This window comes from Tasmannia lanceolata, unplaced genomic scaffold, assembly GCF_043159265.1.
Source record: "Tasmannia lanceolata isolate RefF3 unplaced genomic scaffold, GAP_Taslan_0.1 ptg000038l, whole genome shotgun sequence".
NCBI classification, from domain to species: Eukaryota; Viridiplantae; Streptophyta; class Magnoliopsida; order Canellales; family Winteraceae; genus Tasmannia; species Tasmannia lanceolata.
The window spans coordinates 745,608-765,000 of NW_027518715.1; positions in this window are offsets into that span (position 1 = coordinate 745,608).

Genomic DNA, 19,393 nt, shown 5'->3' on the forward strand with positions numbered 1-19,393 from the left:
AGTGTAAAAACCTTAATTCAATATAAAAGATTACTTAGGGTTAGAATCCACCATGGGTTTGGATTAAATTGATTAATTAAAACAACTCTTGAATTGGGTTGAAAATTCGATTAACTAGTCAATAAGGAATAAGATCAAAGGGATGTCATTCCTTATAAGTAATTAATCAAATCCACTCTCCAATTTACATTGATTATATAGAACTTTATATTTGTTAATCAACAATCATTCATACGAAAGGGGAAAGCCAATGGCATGAATGATTGGGATTTTCCAAACACAAACTCCTACACAATTTTTTCAATTGAGTAGATTGATTTAATTGTAAATATTTCTCCTTCCCCATGGTTTCAACTAAACCCTAAGTAAATAGGATTTAGTTACTCATGAAGAAGGGAAGAAAAACAAAAATAAACGAGATAGATGGGAGAAGAATTGCCATATAGAACTTGAAAGAAAATTAAACAAAAACTAATTACTTCTTCACTAACTTGAATTGAAACAAAATTACATGAAATTGAACTTAAAATAAATAACAAAAATTAAATAGAACTTAGTCTTTTTCTCCTCCAACTTTGGTTGCATCTTCCTCCTTCAAGCTTTAATGTCACCTTGAGTTTGAATGGTGGATGATGATGCCTTGGATTGAGAGTTGAAAAGAAAAAGAAAAAGAAAGAACAAGAAAACCTAAGGGAGAGAGCTTGAGAGTAGTGGAGAGAAAAAGAGAAAATAGAGTAAGAGATTAAAGAGAGGGTAGAGAGTAGTGGAGAGAAAAAGAGAAAATAGAGTAAGAGATTAAAGAGAGGGTAGAGAGTAGTGGAGAGAAAAAAAAGAGAGAATAGAGTAAGAGATTAAAGAGAGGGTAGAGAGTAGTGGAGAGAAAAAAAAAGAGAATAGAGTCTAGAGAATGTCTTCTTTTTCCCATATGTAGCTTTCTTCTCCTTCTATTTTCATCTCCAAGAAAAGACACAATCTTGGCATCTTTTTGTATTTTTGGCAACCCCATCTGTCTTTGGCAATTTCTGAAACTTTTAGTATTTGTTGGTAAGAGCAAACTTACTCTTTTCTTTCTTCACAATTTCAGCAACTTAGCACCCATTTTTGGTAAGTTGTCTCTTCCTTTTTGAATTTTCAACGTGGGAGAGTGGATGGAATCTTGCTATAAGACAAAAGAAATATATTAATATATTACCAAAAGTTATGAGAGTAATATTAAATAGCAAATGGGGCCACTTTCTATGGTATATGATTTCAATTTATAAACTTACTATCTTTCTACAAACCCAAAACGTGGGTGCAAGCCAAATTAGCAAGTGGGTCCAATGTGTGCATGGAATAACAATTAGAAAAAGCTATTTTCTAACAAAAACATGAGAGGGCTGTTGTTATGAAAAAATTACATGCTTTAGAAACAACTAGAAAATACTATTTTCTAAAGGGAAAGAACCATGGGCTGTATGTAATGTGAAATGGAAAGTGGGTGCAAGTGGGCCCCCACTAGCTTGCATGTAATAACAACACACAGTTTAGAAACTATCAAAACGTTGGCTGCTGTGCTTTGTTTTGGAAACGTGGAACCCACCATTTCTATTGTTAAAAAATTCAAACCTCTTTGTTCAACGATCCTTACTGTTTTCTCTCATCTCACGTGCATGTATATGCATGCTTTTGTAACTCAAGCATGAGAACTGAAGTGGGTCCCACGTTAATTGCCATTCCTAATCCAAAAAAAATAGAGCCACACGTGGACCCCCATTGCTTGCTTGCTTCCGGTACATACTAAAAAATACGGGCTGCTCTTGTACAATTCCAAATTGTTTTCTTGCCCTTTATGTGGAACTTTGCCTAAATGTTAACAGCCCACTTTAAATCTTTCAAGAAATGATCTCAACCATCCAATTTTGTGGACTGCATCATAAATGGATCGCACCCTACAAATTGACTCCATAAGAAGATCCGAACGGTCCAAATGGTGGGCGACTATGTAAAGTAGTTGCACCCTTCAACCCACTGCCACAACATAATCTAAACCGTCGAATTGATGGACCTCCGTGTAAATTGATGGTACCCATAAACAATTCTCTAGGGTGATCTAGATCAATTGATGGATCGCATCACAATTCACTTGCCGCCCCCTTTCTCAACTTTCAGCCATAATAGGTTCCACTTTCAAGCTCACACATAAACTCTACTTTGTATAGAATCCAATGATTTGTGAATTTTTTCTTTGGAATTTCATCTCTTTAGCTCCATTTTCCATGAACTCCATAAATAGCCCTGCACACCACAAACACGGAAAATACTTTAAGTAGCATCGCACTAAACATTAAAAATATGCATGATTTCTTACCTAAGATTCACACATAAATGTATTCATCAGGCGGCACTTGATTCCTGCTCCCTGATGGCGGCATTCTGGCGGCCATAATCACTTTCTCACTACGCTCAGCCATCTCGGCTTTCGCGCAAGCTTCTACCAAAGTCTGAGGTTCATGAAGAACAACTTTCGCCATAAGAGATGGGCGAAGGTTGTCAACAAACTTCGAAACTTTATCCTCCTCTGTAGAGGCATAGCCAGGTGCATACCTCGACAACTGCCTAAACTTGGCTCCATACTGAGCCACAGTCAAAGATCCCTGCTTCAGAGACGCAAACTGAGATGCCAATTCCCTCTTAACATGGTTAGGAAAGAATTGGTTGTTGAACCGTACTTTGAATTCGGTCCACGTCTCATTCTTAGCATAAGGATAATTTTGCAGTAAGGATCTCCACCACACTCCTGCTTGGTCCTTTAGTAAAAAGGTAGCCAAACGGATTTTCTGAATATCACTGCACTCCATCACTTCAAAAATTCCTTCCACTTCCAAAATCCAGTGGTCTGCAACCAAAGGGTCTCCCACTCCTGTAAACTCCGATGGCCTGTAGTCCCTGAATTGCCTGTGCAACTTAGTCGGATCTGCTGCAGGCGCATGGCGAGCTGCTAGAGTGGTTGCAATGTTCTGCAAAGCGGCCTGATTAGCTGCTTGGTTAGCAGCCTGTGCCTGAGCTTGACCTCTAAGGAGATCAGCAATCATGAGTAAAGGATCTGCTCCTTCACCAACATGGGCATCACCACGACCTCTCCTAGCATTACCTCGCAACTCTCTTTGATCCATCTGTCAAAAGAACACACAATTGTTAGTTCATAAAAATTCTAATTTACTTAATTTAATTATGATCATGTAAATTATGGTTAGGTTGTACTTTAGTTAATTAGGTTCAACTACCCAACCTTAGACATATACCCAGACTCGCACTAGGTTCCTCACTGACTAACCTAGATAGGCTCTGATACCACCTCTGTAACGACCCGGATTCTCAGGCTAAATTTTGAGGCAATTCTGAGCCTAGCTCTTTATAAAACAGAGCAAACGAGCCCCAAAAATCCGGATTGCTACGCCTCTCAAAAAAAATAAAAGAGGCACAAAACACATTCATTCTTTCATACAGCGGAAGTCTTAGTTAAAAACAAATCTTTTATTTAATGAAATAGAGACAAAAATAAGGGAAGAGAATTTTATTCCAATACTTTCAATAATAACTCCACAAATTTGCCAAATTAAATATCCATGCCCCAAAGGACTTTGGAAAGAAAACTAAAAGAAATAAATAACTGCCTAAACTATGCCATCTCTCCCCATCCCATTGCCTAGGTCATCTCATCAGCAAATGCTCCTTCGTTTTGATCGATTTGCTGGTTTTCTGGATTTTCGCCATTAAAGTCTGTTGAAAAGTTTTAAAGGTCAGGATGCAAGAATAACGGTTATGCAGAGTAATAAAACTTAACTTAGGCAATTGAAGATGTAAAGATATAATCATCTCATATTAGAGGCATATCAAAGAAATTTAGCATATCAAGAAAGACATGGTATTTGGTGCAACAATAAGCAATAATATAGAGGTTTTTCTAATAACACCTTTGAATTTGCAAAATAGGACTCCTTGTTAAATATGATTGTTCATTAGAAGCTATTGCTCTAGTCATTAGAATCTAAGGTTCTAAAATTGTTTAGAGACTATGCTCTTCCCTTTCCTTCCCCATTAATTTCTATACACAATGATACCCATGTAGAATTATAACCTTCGAACTGTTTTTGTACGAAGATACCTTTCGCACTGTTTTTGTACGAGGAGTTCACGTAGTTCTTTTGACCTTCTCGCCCCTTTTTGGGTACGAGGGAAATGGTATCAAGGGTATAAGAAACTATGGCCTTTAAATCATCTCCATCATAGGGTTGTGGGTTTTCAATGAAAGCCATGAATTGGATTCAAGAATCAAGAAACAAAAACATAAGAGGTTTTATCTAAATTTTCAAGAACTCTAGTTATAGTGTAGATTACAAAACATAATCCGAAATCTTGCCTTTGCCTTTGAATGGATTGGTTTGATTGATGTGATTGATTACTTGAATGGAGAGAATTGAATGAAGCTTGATGGATCTTGGAGTTGAAAGCCCTTCCTTCTTCTCCCTTTCCTTGAATTCTCCTTTTCTTATTCTCCTTAGGTTTTAGGGTTTTGATTTATGAAGAACATTAGGTTAAGATAGTGTATATATATGGTCATGAATCTTTCTAGGGTTTGTTTGGGTGTTAACTTACCAAAAAAGGATGGAAATCGGCACTTCATAGAGAGTTTGGAAACTCTCGGATTCTCAATCCGCGACGTTCTCGGAGTTCCGAGGCATTTTCTCGGAGTTCCGAGAATTCTCGGAGTTCCGAGAAATGCTCTCGGAGTTCCGAGAACCGGATTCCAAAACTACTGTCCGATTTCTCGGAATTCCGAGGTTATTTTCTCGGAGTTCCGAGATCTCTCCAGTAGTTCTCGGAGTTCCGAGAATTATTCTCGGAATTCCGAGTTTTTTTTTTTTTATTTATTTATTTATTTTTTTTTTTTGAGGGTTGTTACACTCTACCCCCCTTAGAGGAATTTCGTCCTCGAAATTAGATCTCTCTCATAGGGTAAACCGAAAACAACCGATTATTATACAACAGATTATAAATGAGAAGTAAGGAATATACCTCCGAGCAAATGCGGATATTTCTTCAAGATTTCCGATTCGCGCTCCCAAGTTGCTTCTTCAATGCCATGATGTCGCCAAAGAACCTTGACCAACGAAATCGTCTTATTTCGCAAAGCTCGCTCTTCTCGATCTAAAATCTTCACAGGTCCTTCAGAAAAAGACCAATCTTCTTGAAGCTCGACATCATCCTCGGCCAAAACATGTGAAGGGTCGGGATGATACAATCGAAGCATCGATACATGAAAAACATCATGCATCCGCTCCAAATTAGAAGGCAACTTCAATTTATAAGCTCTTGCCCCAATCCTTTTCACAATTCGGTAGGGTCCAATAAAACGAGGAGTCAACTTCCCTTTCTTTCCAAAACGCATTACTGCCCTGAACGGCGAAATCTTCACAAAAACCATATCGCCTTCAGCGAATTCTAAATCTCTCCTCCGCTGATCGGCATAACTCTTCTGTCGACTCTGCGCGATCTTCAAACGATCCTTAATCAATGCAACTTTTTCAGTCGACTCTCGAACCAACTTTGGTCCAAGCAATTGCTTCTCACCAACTTCAGCCCAGCACAAAGGTGATCTGCAGGCACGGCCATATAGAGCTTCGAATGGAGCCATCTGAATACTCTGCTGGTAGCTGTTGTTGTAAGCAAATTCACATAGAGGCAAATGCTTCTCCCAATCTCCACCAAAATCTAGAACACAAGCTCTCAACAAATCTTCAAGGATCTGATTTACCCTTTCAGTCTGACCATCAGTCTGAGGATGATATGCTGTACTGAAACTCAACTTCGAACCCAAAGCAGAATGTAAGCTCTTCCAGAATCCCGAAGTGAAACGAGAGTCTCGGTCAGAGATTATGGTCGAGGGCACACCATGATACCTAACGATCTGAGCCACATATGTTTCAGCAAGCTTTTCCAACTTCCAATCTTTCTTAATCGGAATGAAATGAGCCGATTTAGAAAGACGGTCCACAATCACCCAGATACCATCACAATTGCTCTTCGATTTGGGTAAACCCATGATAAAATCCATGGACAAGCTATCCCATTTCCACATGGGAATCTCCAAAGGGTCCAATGTACCTCCAGGTTTCTGATGCTCTGCCTTTACTTTCTGACAAGTTAGGCATTTAGAAACATACTCAGCAATGTCCCTTTTCATTCCACTCCACCAAAGATTCCTCTTCAAGTCTTGGTACATCTTTGTGTTACCTGGATGGATGGTGTAACGAGACTTATGTGCCTCATCCAAAATGTCCCTTCTGATTTCTTCCTTAGCTGGCACACAAATTCTGTCTTTAAAGAACAAACATCCATCCTCTCCTACTGAAAACTTTGGTTTAGAATCAACTTCAGCTTTTAATTACAAAATTCCTTCATCATCTATCTGAGCTGCTTTAACAGTTTCTATGATATTCGACCGAACTCGAATATTAGCAATAAAGGATTTATCGCCAATTTCGCAAGTTCCCAAATCTAAATCTCTGAACCGCTCAAGCAATTCCCATTCTTCCATCATCAAACAGGCCATCATAGGGTGTTCTTGTCGGCTAAGAGCGTCGGCCACTACATTAGCCTTGCCTGGATGATAACTCAAGGTGAAGTCATAATCCTTCAAAAATTCAACCCATCTTCTCTGTCTCATATTCAGCTCTTTCTGATCAAAAAGATACTTGAGGCTCTTATGATCTGTAAAAACCTCAAACTTGACACCATACAAGTAGTGTCGCCATATCCTCAAAGCGAAAACCACTGCTGCTAATTCCAGATCATGAGTTGGGTAATTCACTTCGTGCTTCTTCAACTGCCTCGAACCATAGGCAATGACCTTGCCTGATTGCATGAGCACGCAACCCAAACCTCGAAATGATGCATCACTATACACCACAAAATCTCCTTCTGCGGTAGGAAGTATCAAAACTGGAGCTGATGTCAATATTTTCTTCAATTCTTGAAAACTGCTTTCACATTCTTCATTCCAAACATATTTAACATTCTTCCTGGTCAATTTAGTCAAAGGTCCAGCTAAAATTGAAAAGCCTTCAACAAACTTCCTGTAATACCCGGCCAGACCCAAGAAACTTCTGATCTCAGTAACATTGGTAGGCTGCTTCCAAGAAGTACCTGCTTGAATCTTAGTAGGATCCACTTCAATTCCTTCTTTTGATATCACATGACCCAAAAATGTAACACGCTCGAGCCAAAACTCACATTTAGAGAATTTTGCATACAACTGATTCTTTCTCAAAGTCTCCAATGCAAGTCCCAAATGCTTAGCATGCTCCTCTTCAGATTTCGAGTAAATAAGGATGTCATCTATGAATACCACCACGAACTGATCCAAAAATGGCTTGAATACTCTATTCATCAAGTCCATAAATATGGCTGGTGCATTTGTCAATCCAAATGGCATTACGACAAATTCATAGTGACCGTATCGAGTACGAAAAGCTGACTTTGAAATGTCCTCGTCTCTGATACGCAACTGATGATATCCAGATCTCAAATCAATCTTCGAGAAATGAGTAGCTACTTGCAACTGGTCAAAGAGATCGTCTATCCGAGGAAGAGGATAGCGATTCTTGATAGTCACCTTATTCAACTGCCTGTAGTCAATGCACAAGCGAAGACTACCATCCTTCTTCTTTACAAATAGCACAGGAGCTCCCCATGGGGATGAACTGGGTCTAATAAATCCCTTCTCCAACAATTCTGATAACTGCTCCTTCAATTCTTTCAATTCAGCCGGGGCCATTCTGTAAGGTGTTTTAGAAATAGGCTCGGTCCCTGGCACAAGATCGATAGTAAAGTCGATCTCTCGGTGGGGAGGTAATTCAAAGTCGTCTGGAAAGACATCCAGAAACTCCCTCACCACAGGGATGTCTGAAACAGACAACTCAATACCGACTTCTTCCTTCTCCATGAAAGCCAGAAAGCATTCACATCCTTTATTGATCAACTTCTGAGCTTTCACAGCTGCAATTACTTTAATCTTCTTCATAGGGCGCTTCACTCCCTCAAAAACGATTTCTTCTTCTCCAGGAATTGCAAATTTCACGATTTTATGAAAGCAATCCACATTAGCATGATAAGCTGCTAGCCAATCCATACCAAGGATAACTCTAAAATCGTTCATCTCCAATAGCACTAAATCAGCCAAAAGCTCTCTACCACCTATCTTTATAATACATCCCTTACACACTAAATTTGTAATTACATCATCTCCTAAAGGAGTAATAATTCTCAAAGGGAAATTTAGAGTAATAGGGGTCAAATTCAGTTCCTTCGCAAAAATTGGCGATATGAATGACAAGGTAGAGCCAGAATCTACAAGAATATGCACAGATGTATTATTAACAAAAAGCTGACCTTCAATGACTGCGTCGGAGGCATCAGCGTCTTGTTGATTAAGCGCATAGACTCGGTTGACAGGTGCTTGAGATGCACTCTTCTCCGGATTCTGCTGGCGATTCTGATACCCTTTCCACTGATTCTGCTGCTGCTGCTGCGCTGGGGGTTTCTGCTGCTGCTGATTATTATTAATTCGGTTCCCCTGATTCATTGCTGGCTGAAAATTCTGCTGCTGCCTTTGAGGTCTCATGTCCCTAAATGTAGGCTTAGGACACTCCAAAATCTTGTGACTCGGGTCTCCACAGTTGTGGCAGACATTCATCGTCTTCCAACACCTTCCAGCATGAAATTTTCCACAAATAGCACAAGGAACCCTTGCAGGAACTCCATCTTCCATTCTCTGTCTCTTAGGCGGCGGCACTTGATTCCTGCTCCCTGATGGCGGCATTCTGGCGGCCATAATCACTTTCTCACTACGCTCAGCCATCTCGGCTTTCGCGCAAGCTTCTACCAAAGTCTGAGGTTCATGAAGAACAACTTTCGCCATAAGAGATGGGCGAAGGTTGTCAACAAACTTCGAAACTTTATCCTCCTCTGTAGAGGCATAGCCAGGTGCATACCTCGACAACTGCCTAAACTTGGCTCCATACTGAGCCACAGTCAAAGATCCCTGCTTCAGAGACGCAAACTGAGATGCCAATTCCCTCTTAACATGGTTAGGAAAGAATTGGTTGTTGAACCGTACTTTGAATTCGGTCCACGTCTCATTCTTAGCATAAGGATAATTTTGCAGTAAGGATCTCCACCACACTCCTGCTTGGTCCTTTAGTAAAAAGGTAGCCAAACGGATTTTCTGAATATCACTGCACTCCATCACTTCAAAAATTCCTTCCACTTCCAAAATCCAGTGGTCTGCAACCAAAGGGTCTCCCACTCCTGTAAACTCCGATGGCCTGTAGTCCCTGAATTGCCTGTGCAACTTAGTCGGATCTGCTGCAGGCGCATGGCGAGCTGCTAGAGTGGTTGCAATGTTCTGCAAAGCGGCCTGATTAGCTGCTTGGTTAGCAGCCTGTGCCTGAGCTTGACCTCTAAGGAGATCAGCAATCATGAGTAAAGGATCTGCTCCTTCACCAACATGGGCATCACCACGACCTCTCCTAGCATTACCTCGCAACTCTCTTTGATCCATCTGTCAAAAGAACACACAATTGTTAGTTCATAAAAATTCTAATTTACTTAATTTAATTATGATCATGTAAATTATGGTTAGGTTGTACTTTAGTTAATTAGGTTCAACTACCCAACCTTAGACATATACCCAGACTCGCACTAGGTTCCTCACTGACTAACCTAGATAGGCTCTGATACCACCTCTGTAACGACCCGGATTCTCAGGCTAAATTTTGAGGCAATTCTGAGCCTAGCTCTTTATAAAACAGAGCAAACGAGCCCCAAAAATCCGGATTGCTACGCCTCTCAAAAAAAATAAAAGAGGCACAAAACACATTCATTCTTTCATACAGCGGAAGTCTTAGTTAAAAACAAATCTTTTATTTAATGAAATAGAGACAAAAATAAGGGAAGAGAATTTTATTCCAATACTTTCAATAATAACTCCACAAATTTGCCAAATTAAATATCCATGCCCCAAAGGACTTTGGAAAGAAAACTAAAAGAAATAAATAACTGCCTAAACTATGCCATCTCTCCCCATCCCATTGCCTAGGTCATCTCATCAGCAAATGCTCCTTCGTTTTGATCGATTTGCTGGTTTTCTGGATTTTCGCCATTAAAGTCTGTTGAAAAGTTTTAAAGGTCAGGATGCAAGAATAACGGCTATGCAGAGTAATAAAACTTAACTTAGGCAATTGAAGATGTAAAGATATAATCATCTCATATTAGAGGCATATCAAAGAAATTTAGCATATCAAGAAAGACATGGTATTTGGTGCAACAATAAGCAATAATATAGAGGTTTTTCTAATAACACCTTTGAATTTGCAAAATAGGACTCCTTGTTAAATATGATTGTTCATTAGAAGCTATTGCTCTAGTCATTAGAATCTAAGGTTCTAAAATTGTTTAGAGACTATGCTCTTCCCTTTCCTTCCCCATTAATTTCTATACACAATGATACCCATGTAGAATTATAACCTTCGAACTGTTTTTGTACGAAGATACCTTTCGCACTGTTTTTGTACGAGGAGTTCACGTAGTTCTTTTGACCTTCTCGCCCCTTTTTGGGTACGAGGGAAATGGTATCAAGGGTATAAGAAACTATGGCCTTTAAATCATCTCCATCATAGGGTTGTGGGTTTTCAATGAAAGCCATGAATTGGATTCAAGAATCAAGAAACAAAAACATAAGAGGTTTTATCTAAATTTTCAAGAACTCTAGTTATAGTGTAGATTACAAAACATAATCCGAAATCTTGCCTTTGCCTTTGAATGGATTGGTTTGATTGATGTGATTGATTACTTGAATGGAGAGAATTGAATGAAGCTTGATGGATCTTGGAGTTGAAAGCCCTTCCTTCTTCTCCCTTTCCTTGAATTCTCCTTTTCTTATTCTCCTTAGGTTTTAGGGTTTTGATTTATGAAGAACATTAGGTTAAGATAGTGTATATATATGGTCATGAATCTTTCTAGGGTTTGTTTGGGTGTTAACTTACCAAAAAAGGATGGAAATCGGCACTTCATAGAGAGTTTGGAAACTCTCGGATTCTCAATCCGCGACGTTCTCGGAGTTCCGAGGCATTTTCTCGGAGTTCCGAGAATTCTCGGAGTTCCGAGAAATGCTCTCGGAGTTCCGAGAACCGGATTCCAAAACTACTGTCCGATTTCTCGGAATTCCGAGGTTATTTTCTCGGAGTTCCGAGATCTCTCCAGTAGTTCTCGGAGTTCCGAGAATTATTCTCGGAATTCCGAGTTTTTTTTTTTTTATTTATTTATTTTTTTTTTTTTTTTGAGGGTTGTTACACTCTACCCCCCTTAGAGGAATTTCGTCCTCGAAATTAGATCTCTCTCATAGGGTAAACCGAAAACAACCGATTATTATACAACAGATTATAAATGAGAAGTAAGGAATATACCTCCGAGCAAATGCGGATATTTCTTCAAGATTTCCGATTCGCGCTCCCAAGTTGCTTCTTCAATGCCATGATGTCGCCAAAGAACCTTGACCAACGAAATCGTCTTATTTCGCAAAGCTCGCTCTTCTCGATCTAAAATCTTCACAGGTCCTTCAGAAAAAGACCAATCTTCTTGAAGCTCGACATCATCCTCGGCCAAAACATGTGAAGGGTCGGGATGATACAATCGAAGCATCGATACATGAAAAACATCATGCATCCGCTCCAAATTAGAAGGCAACTTCAATTTATAAGCTCTTGCCCCAATCCTTTTCACAATTCGGTAGGGTCCAATAAAACGAGGAGTCAACTTCCCTTTCTTTCCAAAACGCATTACTGCCCTGAACGGCGAAATCTTCACAAAAACCATATCGCCTTCAGCGAATTCTAAATCTCTCCTCCGCTGATCGGCATAACTCTTCTGTCGACTCTGCGCGATCTTCAAACGATCCTTAATCAATTCAACTTTTTCAGTCGACTCTCGAACCAACTTTGGTCCAAGCAATTGCTTCTCACCAACTTCAGCCCAGCACAAAGGTGATCTGCAGGCACGGCCATATAGAGCTTCGAATGGAGCCATCTGAATACTCTGCTGGTAGCTGTTGTTGTAAGCAAATTCACATAGAGGCAAATGCTTCTCCCAATCTCCACCAAAATCTAGAACACAAGCTCTCAACAAATCTTCAAGGATCTGATTTACCCTTTCAGTCTGACCATCAGTCTGAGGATGATATGCTGTACTGAAACTCAACTTCGAACCCAAAGCAGAATGTAAGCTCTTCCAGAATCCCGAAGTGAAACGAGAGTCTCGGTCAGAGATTATGGTCGAGGGCACACCATGATACCTAACGATCTGAGCCACATATGTTTCAGCAAGCTTTTCCAACTTCCAATCTTTCTTAATCGGAATGAAATGAGCCGATTTAGAAAGACGGTCCACAATCACCCAGATACCATCACAATTGCTCTTCGATTTGGGTAAACCCATGATAAAATCCATGGACAAGCTATCCCATTTCCACATGGGAATCTCCAAAGGGTCCAATGTACCTCCAGGTTTCTGATGCTCTGCCTTTACTTTCTGACAAGTTAGGCATTTAGAAACATACTCAGCAATGTCCCTTTTCATTCCACTCCACCAAAGATTCCTCTTCAAGTCTTGGTACATCTTTGTGTTACCTGGATGGATGGTGTAACGAGACTTATGTGCCTCATCCAAAATGTCCCTTCTGATTTCTTCCTTAGCTGGCACACAAATTCTGTCTTTAAAGAACAAACATCCATCCTCTCCTACTGAAAACTTTGGTTTAGAATCAACTTCAGCTTTTAATTACAAAATTCCTTCATCATCTATCTGAGCTGCTTTAACAGTTTCTATGATATTCGACCGAACTCGAATATTAGCAATAAAGGATTTATCGCCAATTTCGCAAGTTCCCAAATCTAAATCTCTGAACCGCTCAAGCAATTCCCATTCTTCCATCATCAAACAGGCCATCATAGGGTGTTCTTGTCGGCTAAGAGCGTCGGCCACTACATTAGCCTTGCCTGGATGATAACTCAAGGTGAAGTCATAATCCTTCAAAAATTCAACCCATCTTCTCTGTCTCATATTCAGCTCTTTCTGATCAAAAAGATACTTGAGGCTCTTATGATCTGTAAAAACCTCAAACTTGACACCATACAAGTAGTGTCGCCATATCCTCAAAGCGAAAACCACTGCTGCTAATTCCAGATCATGAGTTGGGTAATTCACTTCGTGCTTCTTCAACTGCCTCGAACCATAGGCAATGACCTTGCCTGATTGCATGAGCACGCAACCCAAACCTCGAAATGATGCATCACTATACACCACAAAATCTCCTTCTGCGGTAGGAAGTATCAAAACTGGAGCTGATGTCAATATTTTCTTCAATTCTTGAAAACTGCTTTCACATTCTTCATTCCAAACATATTTAACATTCTTCCTGGTCAATTTAGTCAAAGGTCCAGCTAAAATTGAAAAGCCTTCAACAAACTTCCTGTAATACCCGGCCAGACCCAAGAAACTTCTGATCTCAGTAACATTGGTAGGCTGCTTCCAAGAAGTACCTGCTTGAATCTTAGTAGGATCCACTTCAATTCCTTCTTTTGATATCACATGACCCAAAAATGTAACACGCTCGAGCCAAAACTCACATTTAGAGAATTTTGCATACAACTGATTCTTTCTCAAAGTCTCCAATGCAAGTCCCAAATGCTTAGCATGCTCCTCTTCAGATTTCGAGTAAATAAGGATGTCATCTATGAATACCACCACGAACTGATCCAAAAATGGCTTGAATACTCTATTCATCAAGTCCATAAATATGGCTGGTGCATTTGTCAATCCAAATGGCATTACGACAAATTCATAGTGACCGTATCGAGTACGAAAAGCTGACTTTGAAATGTCCTCGTCTCTGATACGCAACTGATGATATCCAGATCTCAAATCAATCTTCGAGAAATGAGTAGCTACTTGCAACTGGTCAAAGAGATCGTCTATCCGAGGAAGAGGATAGCGATTCTTGATAGTCACCTTATTCAACTGCCTGTAGTCAATGCACAAGCGAAGACTACCATCCTTCTTCTTTACAAATAGCACAGGAGCTCCCCATGGGGATGAACTGGGTCTAATAAATCCCTTCTCCAACAATTCTGATAACTGCTCCTTCAATTCTTTCAATTCAGCCGGGGCCATTCTGTAAGGTGTTTTAGAAATAGGCTCGGTCCCTGGCACAAGATCGATAGTAAAGTCGATCTCTCGGTGGGGAGGTAATTCAAAGTCGTCTGGAAAGACATCCAGAAACTCCCTCACCACAGGGATGTCTGAAACAGACAACTCAATACCGACTTCTTCCTTCTCCATGAAAGCCAGAAAGCATTCACATCCTTTATTGATCAACTTCTGAGCTTTCACAGCTGCAATTACTTTAATCTTCTTCATAGGGCGCTTCACTCCCTCAAAAACGATTTCTTCTTCTCCAGGAATTGCAAATTTCACGATTTTATGAAAGCAATCCACATTAGCATGATAAGCTGCTAGCCAATCCATACCAAGGATAACTCTAAAATCGTTCATCTCCAATAGCACTAAATCAGCCAAAAGCTCTCTACCACCTATCTTTATAATACATCCCTTACACACTAAATTTGTAATTACATCATCTCCTAAAGGAGTAATAATTCTCAAAGGGAAATTTAGAGTAATAGGGGTCAAATTCAGTTCCTTCGCAAAAATTGGCGATATGAATGACAAGGTAGAGCCAGAATCTACAAGAATATGCACAGATGTATTATTAACAAAAAGCTGACCTTCAATGACTGCGTCGGAGGCATCAGCGTCTTGTTGATTAAGCGCATAGACTCGGTTGACAGGTGCTTGAGATGCACTCTTCTCCGGATTCTGCTGGCGATTCTGATACCCTTTCCACTGATTCTGCTGCTGCTGCTGCGCTGGGGGTTTCTGCTGCTGCTGATTATTATTAATTCGGTTCCCCTGATTCATTGCTGGCTGAAAATTCTGCTGCTGCCTTTGAGGTCTCATGTCCCTAAATGTAGGCTTAGGACACTCCAAAATCTTGTGACTCGGGTCTCCACAGTTGTGGCAGACATTCATCGTCTTCCAACACCTTCCAGCATGAAATTTTCCACAAATAGCACAAGGAACCCTTGCAGGAACTCCATCTTCCATTCTCTGTCTCTTAGGCGGCGGCACTTGATTCCTGCTCCCTGATGGCGGCATTCTGGCGGCCATAATCACTTTCTCACTACGCTCAGCCATCTCGGCTTTCGCGCAAGCTTCTACCAAAGTCTGAGGTTCATGAAGAACAACTTTCGCCATAAGAGATGGGCGAAGGTTGTCAACAAACTTCGAAACTTTATCCTCCTCTGTAGAGGCATAGCCAGGTGCATACCTCGACAACTGCCTAAACTTGGCTCCATACTGAGCCACAGTCAAAGATCCCTGCTTCAGAGACGCAAACTGAGATGCCAATTCCCTCTTAACATGGTTAGGAAAGAATTGGTTGTTGAACCGTACTTTGAATTCGGTCCACGTCTCATTCTTAGCATAAGGATAATTTTGCAGTAAGGATCTCCACCACACTCCTGCTTGGTCCTTTAGTAAAAAGGTAGCCAAACGGATTTTCTGAATATCACTGCACTCCATCACTTCAAAAATTCCTTCCACTTCCAAAATCCAGTGGTCTGCAACCAAAGGGTCTCCCACTCCTGTAAACTCCGATGGCCTGTAGTCCCTGAATTGCCTGTGCAACTTAGTCGGATCTGCTGCAGGCGCATGGCGAGCTGCTAGAGTGGTTGCAATGTTCTGCAAAGCGGCCTGATTAGCTGCTTGGTTAGCAGCCTGTGCCTGAGCTTGACCTCTAAGGAGATCAGCAATCATGAGTAAAGGATCTGCTCCTTCACCAACATGGGCATCACCACGACCTCTCCTAGCATTACCTCGCAACTCTCTTTGATCCATCTGTCAAAAGAACACACAATTGTTAGTTCATAAAAATTCTAATTTACTTAATTTAATTATGATCATGTAAATTATGGTTAGGTTGTACTTTAGTTAATTAGGTTCAACTACCCAACCTTAGACATATACCCAGACTCGCACTAGGTTCCTCACTGACTAACCTAGATAGGCTCTGATACCACCTCTGTAACGACCCGGATTCTCAGGCTAAATTTTGAGGCAATTCTGAGCCTAGCTCTTTATAAAACAGAGCAAACGAGCCCCAAAAATCCGGATTGCTACGCCTCTCAAAAAAAATAAAAGAGGCACAAAACACATTCATTCTTTCATACAGCGGAAGTCTTAGTTAAAAACAAATCTTTTATTTAATGAAATAGAGACAAAAATAAGGGAAGAGAATTTTATTCCAATACTTTCAATAATAACTCCACAAATTTGCCAAATTAAATATCCATGCCCCAAAGGACTTTGGAAAGAAAACTAAAAGAAATAAATAACTGCCTAAACTATGCCATCTCTCCCCATCCCATTGCCTAGGTCATCTCATCAGCAAATGCTCCTTCGTTTTGATCGATTTGCTGGTTTTCTGGATTTTCGCCATTAAAGTCTGTTGAAAAGTTTTAAAGGTCAGGATGCAAGAATAACGGTTATGCAGAGTAATAAAACTTAACTTAGGCAATTGAAGATGTAAAGATATAATCATCTCATATTAGAGGCATATCAAAGAAATTTAGCATATCAAGAAAGACATGGTATTTGGTGCAACAATAAGCAATAATATAGAGGTTTTTCTAATAACACCTTTGAATTTGCAAAATAGGACTCCTTGTTAAATATGATTGTTCATTAGAAGCTATTGCTCTAGTCATTAGAATCTAAGGTTCTAAAATCGTTTAGAGACTATGCTCTTCCCTTTCCTTCCCCATTAATTTCTATACACAATGATACCCATGTAGAATTATAACCTTCGAACTGTTTTTGTACGAAGATACCTTTCGCACTGTTTTTGTACGAGGAGTTCACGTAGTTCTTTTGACCTTCTCGCCCCTTTTTGGGTACGAGGGAAATGGTATCAAGGGTATAAGAAACTATGGCCTTTAAATCATCTCCATCATAGGGTTGTGGGTTTTCAATGAAAGCCATGAATTGGATCCAAGAATCAAGAAACAAAAACATAAGAGGTTTTATCTAAATTTTCAAGAACTCTAGTTATAGTGTAGATTACAAAACATAATCCGAAATCTTGCCTTTGCCTTTGAATGGATTGGTTTGATTGATGTGATTGATTACTTGAATGGAGAGAATTGAATGAAGCTTGATGGATCTTGGAGTTGAAAGCCCTTCCTTCTTCTCCCTTTCCTTGAATTCTCCTTTTCTTATTCTCCTTAGGTTTTAGGGTTTTGATTTATGAAGAACATTAGGTTAAGATAGTGTATATATATGGTCATGAATCTTTCTAGGGTTTGTTTGGGTGTTAACTTACCAAAAAAGGATGGAAATCGGCACTTCATAGAGAGTTTGGAAACTCTCGGATTCTCAATCCGCGACGTTCTCGGAGTTCCGAGGCATTTTCTCGGAGTTCCGAGAAATGCTCTCGGAGTTCCGAGAACCGGATTCCAAAACTACTGTCCGATTTCTCGGAATTCCGAGGTTATTTTCTCGGAGTTCCGAGATCTCTCCAGTAGTTCTCGGAGTTCCGAGAATTATTCTCGGAATTCCGAGTTTTTTTTTTTTTTTTTTTTGAGGGTTGTTACACGTCTGGGCGCAAACCCGTCGCGTCTCGTTGTGTCTTCAGAAGTCGTCGCTAACAGCACCTTTGGTTGCCACTGGTGGTTAGGCGGGTTGGTTGCGCAAACCCTATAGGAGGGTGGCATGCTGCTGGGCGCTGGAATGAGCAGGTTTAGGGCGTTTTTGGCCGGATAGGCACTGGAATGTGCTGGTTTTGGGCGTTTTTCCCTGGATAGGCTAAGGAATGGGCATGCTTCGGGCGTTTTTTGCCCGGATAGGCACTGGAATGTGCTGGTTTTGGGCGTTTTTGCCTGGATAGGCTAAGGAATGGGGCATGCTTTGGGCGTTTTTGCCCGGGTAGGCTCTGGAATGCCTGGCCTTGGCTGGGCATTGCTGGGTTGGGCTCCCTTGGCCTTTCAGGCGCCTTGGATGCTGTCTTATGAAGACCATGGACACAAGGCCATGGCATATAGTGGGGAATGGACCATGGTTGCCAAGGTTAGGCAATATAGAGGGCGGTGGGCGAGTAGGCCATGGCGTCACTTGTTTGCCCGTGTTTGCTCCCTTTGTGCGTTGTTTGGTTTTGGGAGCACACCTACCTTGCTAGGCTCGGCGGCTTACCCCTGCCCTTGTGGGTACTGGGTTGCACGTCTGTTTGCAACCCTATGGCTTGGTTGCTGCTGGCTTGGTTGGGTAGTTTGCCTCCGCCAATGCGAACAAGGGTTCCTTTTCTTCGTACCTGTGAGCTTACCTCCCTTGTTCGATTTGCTTTTGTATTGCGCTTTCTTACAGGGTCTCTCCAATGAGCTTCCCCCCCATCTTTGTCCTGGGCCTTTTGCTAGATCTCTCCCCTTCCCCCATTCCATTCGCCATCGTTGGCTTGCCTCAACCGTGGGGGTCTCCACTCTTGGCTTGGTCTTCGCTCGCATTCTCTTTTGCACGGAATTCCTCGTCCCGTGTGTCCCTTCCCCTTTCCCTCTAACTTCAACGCACAGCGGGTCGCCTAGCAGTGCCGTTTCAGGCCCCATTGCTAATAGCAGTTGGGTCGGGGAGACATTGTTTTGCCTGGATAGGCTAAGGGATGGGGCATGCTTTGGGCGTTTTTCCCCGGATAGGCACTGGAATGCTTGGCCATTGCTGGGCATTGCTGGGTTGGGCTCCCTTGGCCTTTCAGGCGCCTTGGACGCTGTCTTGTGAAGACCATGGGCAGAAGGCCATGGCATATAGTGAGGAATGGACCATGGTTGCCAAGGTTAGGCAACATAGAGGGCCGTGGACGAGTAGGCCATGGCGTCAGTGTTTGCTCCCTCTGTGCGTTGTTTGGTTTTGGGAGCACACCTAGCTAGGCTAGGCGGCTTACCCCTGCCCTTCTGGGTACTGGGTTGCACGTTTGTTTGTAACCCTATGGCTTGGTTGCGGCTGGCTTGGCTGGGTAGTTTGCCTCCTGCCAATGCGCGCACAAGGGTTCCTTTTCTTCGTACTTGTGAGCTTCCTTCCCTTGTTCGACTTGCTTTTGTATTGCGCTTTCTTACAGGATCTCTCGAATGAGCTTCCCCATCTTTGTCTTGGGCCTTTTGCTAGATCTCCCCTTCCCCCATTCCATTCGCCATCG